The sequence below is a fragment of the Sinocyclocheilus anshuiensis genome, unplaced genomic scaffold (assembly GCF_001515605.1).
Source record: "Sinocyclocheilus anshuiensis isolate Anshui unplaced genomic scaffold, SAMN03320099.WGS_v1.1 scaffold120, whole genome shotgun sequence".
NCBI classification, from domain to species: domain Eukaryota; kingdom Metazoa; phylum Chordata; class Actinopteri; order Cypriniformes; family Cyprinidae; genus Sinocyclocheilus; species Sinocyclocheilus anshuiensis.
This window is the reverse complement of record NW_015555705.1, coordinates 242,241-250,862: the sequence shown is the minus strand read 5'-3', so window position 1 is coordinate 250,862 and position 8,622 is coordinate 242,241.

The following is an 8,622-nucleotide window of genomic DNA, read 5'->3' as shown; positions in this document are numbered from 1 at the left end:
TAGTGTTGAAATTTTTATGGTAATTTGTCATAGTGATCTAAACATGAACCAGAGCCATTCAGGTAAACATCACATTTTCGCAAAATTAAATGAGATGAATAAATATTTTTTGTAGCTTAAATATTATTATGGTTTACTATCCTTGTGAGGACTCTCCATAGGCGTAATTGTTTTTATACTGTACAAACCGTATATTCTGTTGCCCTACACCTAAACCTACCCCTCACAGGAAACTTTCTGAATTTTTACATTCCCAAAAAAACTCATTCTGTATCATTTATTAGCTTGTTTCCCCATGGCGACCTCAAATAGCTACCTCACTCACAAGTAGGGTTGGGAATCGAAAATCGATTCCGATTCCAGAATCAGATACTTAAGATCAGGAATCTGATACTTGTTGTCAAATTTAAATTTCAATTCTGCCTATCGATACCTATGCGTTTTTTTTTTCTTCATCTGTGAGGACCGGACCTAGCGATCTGCCAGGACCTTGCTCACTAATCTAAGCGCTCCAAAGTTTGGCTGCATTTGCGATCAGAAGTAAAAAAAAGCTAAGTATAATATCTGTAATAGCTAAACATGTTGCAAGAGAGGTGTCACCACCAACATGACAAAGCACTTTAATTTAATAGATCGTTAAAATTCGCGAACACGATTCAAACACCAATGTGATTATATTCCTAAATTATAATGATTTGTCTGTTTCATTCCTCAACCTTTGACGTGTGCGATCAATGTTGTGATTGATCACTTGGTTCGTCCGTGCAGAGTACGATCACACCAGTGTGATTTGAACATTTAAATTTGCGTTCACGCTGCCACTGACCTAAAAAGAGCAGCTGTCTGTCATGAATGAAACAGCTTCACAGTCTTTTCAGCCACATAGTATCATTATTTGTTACAAACATTCAAATCACAGAAGTACTGGGATAAAAGTTTATAGTTCAGATATAAACTGTGTGTACAATGTGTATGGTAGTGATTAAAAGAGAGAAAATCACCTTTTGAAAGTAATTTGACACGTCAAATGAAGATTTATCGATTACATTGTTACGCCAGTAGGTGGCGAAAAGGGGCTGTTAAAATGTATTTGTCTTTGAATCATACAAGAGATTCGTTCAAGAACGCTGATTCATCCAGTAATGAAAGTACATCTTGAGTGAGCCATTTAATCATTAATTCATAAATTACATGTGATTTTGTTTAGTTGTCTAATGTTTTTTCTTCAGAATCATGAGAGAACCACAACTTCCATTGGGGGAAAAAACAACTCAATTTATCCAGAATCATGCAGTTCTATTTTGCACACAAACAGTTCTTAAAGAGTCCAGTTTTTTTAATGTAGCCTGTTGATTTTTGTTCATGGTATTCAGCTCCAATAAATGGTTTGCAAAAAAGAGACACAGGATAAATGTTTGATATCATTATTTAATCACATTGGAATCGAAACTGGGAATCGAAAATAATCGGAATCGATAAGCAGAATCGGAATCGGAATTGATAAAATTCAAACGATACCCAACCCTACTCACCAGACTACTAATCACTGCCACATGATTCCAATCAGCAGTCCTATGTAAGGACACACCTCATCTTCATTCCTCATCTGACCCAGACCAAGGACACAGACTCTCATCTGTGATACTCACCTAGAAAATTCTCCAGTTATTTATTTGTGATTCTCTGGTGAACTGCATTGTGAATTTCCAGTGACCCCCTGTGAAACTCAAGTGATCTCCTAGTGTTCCACCAGTGATCCCTGAAACAAGTATTTAGCTAGTTATCAACAAACTTGCCAGTATTAGCTTTCTTTTACCTGTGCTCCTCTCAGTGGTGTGCTTCACCGGGTCCTGACACATTCTCCATGCCATTCCCTCTGCATCCTGGTAAACTGAAAACAGTCACGTGATATCATTAACGTCACCGTCCAGTTTTCTGCTTTATTTCTTGGCTACTTACCTTCCTTTCCATATGCCATTCCTGTTCAATAAACTAACTGTTTAGTTCACTAATCATTAGTTCGTTATATTCCCTGACACCTACACTTGTAATGAAAACAGAGGCTCATTTATTGTCACACACTTGCATAGACAATAAGCCTACTGAAATACAGTTAAAAAATGTAAAAACTTTATAAGCATGATTGTTGGACATTTACAGTATCCTGTTTACAAAACAGCTGGTAGCTACTTTAGGTAACATTTACCTAAGTTATGATGATATTGTGAAAGATAAGATGGGCTTCAAAAGATTAAATCAATTATATCATAATTGTTCTTTCTCAGTTTTCATTATTATAGAGCAGTAGCTCTGAAATATTTACATGCCTATTCATTGATATTTGTAGTTTACCCTCCTTTACACAGTTCCAGGCCCATTTGTAGACCTTTTTTTGAATCTGAGGTATGAGCGACAAGTAGGTGACTAAGATAAGGGACCTACTAAGATAGGGGAATGTCATGAACAGATAATCCCAGATGACCAGTCAGTAAAAAGCTAAAAGGTAGAGTACAAAATTGCCCTCCTTGATTTTTACTTTGTACTTAGTTTACTTTCTAATCCATTTAGACCAGGGGTGTTATGTCCAGTGCCAGTCTCATTTAATGTTCCAGGGCTCCTTTCACACACACAAAAAAAGCCATTTTTTTACATTCACATTTTTTGCTGAAAAACAATTTATACTCCTCTTGGTCCTGTAGAATATATCTGGGTGACACATTAAGGGTGTTTTGTTTTCTTAGAATATTTTGGAAGTAGCAGGCCATGGAACACAAGTCATGTCAGTCATCAAGACAGAAAAGACATTAGTGGCATTGTTGTACACTATAATAAAGTTTGCCATACATTGATTTCACTCATTAAACCTGGTAAATTGCAGTAAATTGCCTTTTCTGGTAAAGGTACCACACCTGCTGTTCATACAAGCAAAGACTTTCCATCTTTTTACCTTTACCTTTAAATGCTGTGCCGTTTTCTTAATCTGGCATACTGGACAAACATCTGGAGAAACACTTTTGTTTCACTCTCTCTTAATTTCTCTGTTAATGTTTCCTGTGCCTCTGGGGTGTTATTATCAGACACATGGTGTCACTGATATGAATTTAGGGTTTCCATTATTTTATTATGTTGTTGATTGTGCCACTGTAAAGGAGTAAAGTTATTTTTCTCTGTTGACTTGACTAATGTAAATAAACTTTACACCTGAGACGTAACAGTGAAACTTGATTCAGTGTCATACATACACACAATAGGTAGCTTATATATAGTCTTGCCCCAAACTCAATTAGTTGAGCCAGAAGTTAACATGTCAGAGAAATCAATCAAAAGCAATGTTTTGAAAGTGCTACAGAGTCAGAGAAAGAGAGTGTGAGGAAATTAGTTGTATTTTATTATGAATGGGCCAGCTGTCAAGACAGGATGCGTTAGGGTGTCTGTGAATGACAGAAATTTGTGTTTTGTTTTTTTTTCATTTGTTTGTTTTTGTTTGTGTGTGTGTGTGTGTGTCTCCACTGTGATAGACTTCATAAGAAAACAAATAATCCCAGCTACCTATCATTTGGTAATGTATTGATTTGTCCAGGCATGACTATTACATGACCTAAAGATGGTTTAATGGAACATATCTCTCAAATAGTTGAACAACAGTAAGCTCTTAAAGCGTGCCAGACCTCCAGTGGTTCTTCTGTTTGTATTATTCTCTCTGTCATTGATTGGTCAATTGTCTCCTGAGGGCTGTTTTTATGTATGTATGTATGTATTTATTTATTTATATAATCAACAATGAAGTCCATGTACAGACATTTGGGCCCACATTTTCCCTCTTCTTTCTCAAGTTTTTTTCCCCTCTGTGTAAAAAGGAAGTGTCTAATAAGAAGCTGCTGGTGTAAAGAGATGACTGAAGATCTCTCTGCCTCATTCAGAGTGCAGGAAGCTGAGCTGGAGCCCGTGCCAAGCCTGAGCTGAATTCCTGCCAAGAGTCGACTTGTTTGCTCGTCTCGCTGGAGTTTTTCTTCCTCTCCCCCACCCCCCCGTCTCACCACTCCCCCACATCTACCCTCTCTTCCACCTCCCTCTTTTCCAGTTTGCTGTGTTGATACAATTATCCCTGTGTAGATATTTTATTAGTGCCAGTTGCCTGGTACAGCTTTGCTAGTTATTTTTTAGCTGTGAATGCTGCCACTGCATCACCATGTTTTTTGGACACAATACCATAATTTTATTATTATTTTATCTTATTACAAATAATAACAATAAAGCAAATTACAAAACTAGAACAAATACATTAGATCAAAGATAAAAATTTAACTACGTTTTTCAGGTAAAATAGATTTATTTAACATATAGCAAGAAATACTACAGAAATGTAATACTTAAATGCCAAAATAAAACAAAAATACAAGCAGTAAGTTATTATTTATTCTATTTTTAATTATTTTTTATTTTATTTTTGATTAACATTAATGACACCATCATTAATGTATTTATATTAGGCTGTTGTCACTTTAAGACCAAATGCACAGATTCAGTATCATGACATGCACCCAGTTTCCTCATTCACTTTTTTGTCACCTACTTTGTTTTTTTTTTATGAATTCTCTTGGGGGTTAAACATTTAAGAGATAATGTTCTCTTTAAACCTCAGCCAGACATTGTGTTATCAAATGATAACACAAGGCTTGTAAAACAGTAAATTAGTTGCACTGTGGGGAATTTAACCAAATTAGGACATATATTTAGATAAAGTAAATATAAAGTAAATATAAAGTAAAATTAATTCAATTAAAATAATTAGTAATAAAAAAATAATGTCTTTAAATATTCAGAAAGCTTTGTGTAAGGATTAGGTTTAGGAGTAGAGGGTAGAAAGTTTTATTAGCACACTAAAATAAATAATGGAAAGCCCCCACCATGACAGAAAAAATTAGATGTGTGTATTGCTGTTGTTGAATGGATCTGTAGGGTCAGTGCCTGAGTGTGTGTACTCCCTTACTCCCTGAAGATTCCTCACATTCCTTCACATCCAGTGTGTCACAACAAAGAGCCGAACTGACACACTTAAAAACATAGTTTGTGTGTGTTTATTTAGGTCAAAGTTTCTCTCTCTATCTCTCTCTCTCACGTGTATATATATGCACAAATACACAATCATATTTAAAGATTTCTCCTTTCGCCTCATGTGAAGCTGTCTGTTTGTGTGTGGCAGCTGTTCTGAGAGAAGCCCCTCAGGCAGCCACACATGGCTCTAATTAGCATGCTGTGACTCAAGCTCTCCTCACCACACGCTCTCCTCACTTCCCACAACCCCCTGCCCTCAAGTTGAGCAGCGTCACTGTGGCGGCAACATAAATTTTAAGACCTCATCAGTATTTCAGACCCTCTGCAGGGCACTGTACACTCACACATACATTTCCCATCCTCTGTACTATTTTTTTATTAAAACTGTACTGTGTTCAGTGATAGATGGCTCAATGTGTGTATCTCTCATATATCTGATCTTGAATTTCAGTAATGGCCTGGCACTATGTTGAACATCTCAAGTGCAGTGCTTTGTGATATGTGCAAAAACAGTAGAAATAGACCATTTAGCAGGTGGTCACGTTGGTTATGTTGACGGAAGTTAGCCTATTTTCAGGCGCTGCGTATAGTTATAGTATAGTTCCTAGCCATATCGGCCTAGAAAATCACAACTTTTCATTTTCCGTCGGTCTTAGTACACGATGTAACTACAGATGAGTCAAGTTTTAAATAGGAAAAATATAGAAACTCTTTGGTCATTTTTGAGCGAGATGCTAACGGTCTAATCAGATTCAATTATCTATGCTAAGCTACAGCTAAAAGTGCTACCGCCAGACCCGAAGATCGGCTGAATGGATTCGAAAATGGTAAAACTAAACTGTTTAACTCTAGGGGAGTTTGAAAATGAGCCTATTTTCAAAAATAGGTTTGAAAATATTTAAACTTCTATTTTCAAAAAAAAATGCTATGTAGTAACTGTAATATTTTAAAATGTAATTAATTCCTGTGATTTCAAAGCTGATTTTTTTTGCATCATTGCTCCAGCCTTCAGTGTCACATTATCCTTAATAAATTCTAATATTCTGATTTGCTGCTTAAAAAAACATTTATTATTATTATTATGAATAATAATATTTAAAACAGTTGAGTGCGTTTTTTCAGGATTCTTTGATGAATATAAAGATCCAAGGATCAGCATTTATCTGAAATAAAAAACTTTTGTAACATTATACACTATACCATTCAAAAGCTTGGAGTCAGAATTTTATTTTATTTTTTGGGGGAAAGAAATTATAGAAATTAATACTTTTATTTAGCAAGGATGCTTTAAATCAAAAGTGATGATGATACAGACATTTATAATGTTACAAAAGCTTTCTATTTCAGATAAATGCTGTTCTTCTGAACGTTCTATTCATCAAATAAACCTGAAAAAATTCTACTCAGCTGTTTTCAACATAATAATAATAATAATAATAATAAATGTTACTAACAGAATTAAATTGAGGATATTGTATGTAGATATTGAATTAAATAAAGGGATGGTTTACTCATGATACTTTAATGTCAAATGGTTATGGATGGTGACCATATTCATATTAACATATGACTTTCAAAACATTTGGATTTTTTTCCTCTTTGTATTATTTGAACAGAAGAGTAAACATTTTCCAATAGGTGGCAGCAGCGCTCTATTGAGATTGACTGCTTCTTGTAGAGTCTATAGTAGAGTTTCTGATGAAGTTCTATATTAACTTTTCCCATTAGCTCTAGCTGGTACATGCTAACTACACCAAAATAGACATTTTTTTCAAATTCTTTCAATTCTTGCCAGCCATTAAAAATTAGCTGTGAGTTCTGACTGTATGTATGCATTTATTTATTTATTTATGCAAGCTTTATATAAATCACTCATATTTGAGAACATATTGATGTTGTATTTAAACTTATTTTTCTACTAAGACAACATTTTCTGACTCTTAACTCCTCATAGATCTTTTGAGTTACATCCACCAAACCGACTGTTCTGTTGCTTCATCTTTTCTAATTGATTGGACTGAAACATTTCTACACCAGATGGTCAAAACATTGTGGTGGAGTTGGAAATATCGTAATTATGAGTTCTGAGTTTATGAATATGTGGGAAAGAGTGGGGAACTCGGAATATAAGATGATACATGAGTTGCCAAGTTGTAACATTGGAAAGGTTGCTTCGATTTTGAAACATTGCAGAAAGCAACTCTGCAGTGAATGGTAATGAATTATTTTGCAAGTTGTTTAAACTCTGCATGCTGTATTTCAGTCATTGTAAAGGCGCAATACACAGAAAAGCTGATAGACAACAAATGTAAAGTTCATCACTCACCTTTGACGGTATGTAACAAAACTATTTCACTGATTCTTGAGGTAAGGGGACAGAATTTTTTTTTTTTAAATGTGAGTTTTTATTATTTAATGATACATAATTTATAAATTGATATATTTGTAGAGAAAGGTCTCAGCTAATGAACCATGTAGGGAACAGGTTTTTCTAAAAAAATGTTTGTTTGTTTTTTTTTCCTAAAAATGTACATTTATTCACTTCACAACTTAATTTGTATCAACTCCGTCAGACACGTTAAAAAGCATGATATTTTAATTTGATCCACCCAATAACAGTGTAAAGTCTTCAATTATGTAATAACGGTGTTCAGTAAAGGAGCTGAAGTGATTAAATCCATTCTCTACATTTTTTCCAGTTTTCACTCTATTATGAACAGAGTTGGGTATGACACGTTACACAGTTAATGTATTCTAATTACTTTTCCTGATCATGTAGTAATGTAATGTGTTATATTTTAAATGTATGTCATTTGATTACAGTTACTAATGTCAATAAAATTACGTTACTTAAGTTACAAATGCAGTGTTAAGAAAAAAATGTGAAGTAAATGCATTTTAAAATCATGTTTTGCGCGTCAGTATGGCAATAAGGCATGTAAATCAAGCCAAATATGTATGTAAATAAAATCATGAAACAACATTAGAATAATTCCCAATAAGCAAAACATATATTATATCACTAAAGAGTTTTGTGAGCATTTGTCAACTCTGTCAGCTTACAAGTCAACACCATCAGGTTTTTAGCTGATGGACTTGACGTCTAATGGAGTCGACAAAATGGAATCCTTTTCCACATTAACCACGTGTTGTGCAATGGAGCAATTTTGTTTTGTTTTTTTCTTCAGTTGTAGCATTAATAAACATAACAAATACAAATGTAGATTTTTTTAATTTGTTGCATTTTCAACACTTTGTTTGGCAGTTTTACATTGTGACTTCAAGCTGAGGACAGGTTAAATTACATGTATTTCCAAGTATAGAGCATGTATTTAAAATAATATTAAATAAATTATTTAAAAATAAAACCAAAGCATTGAATGCCTCAAGTATACAGATTTCCTTTAGATGTAGCTATTTAAGTACTTTTATTTTGATTAATTTCTTCATTTTTAACATAAAGAGGGCTTTTGTGCTTTTGTGTGTCCCTTATCTCAAGAATCAGTGATCTAATTCTCAAAAGTCCCCATCAAAACTTTTGGTCTCTCTCCCTCTGACTTTTATACA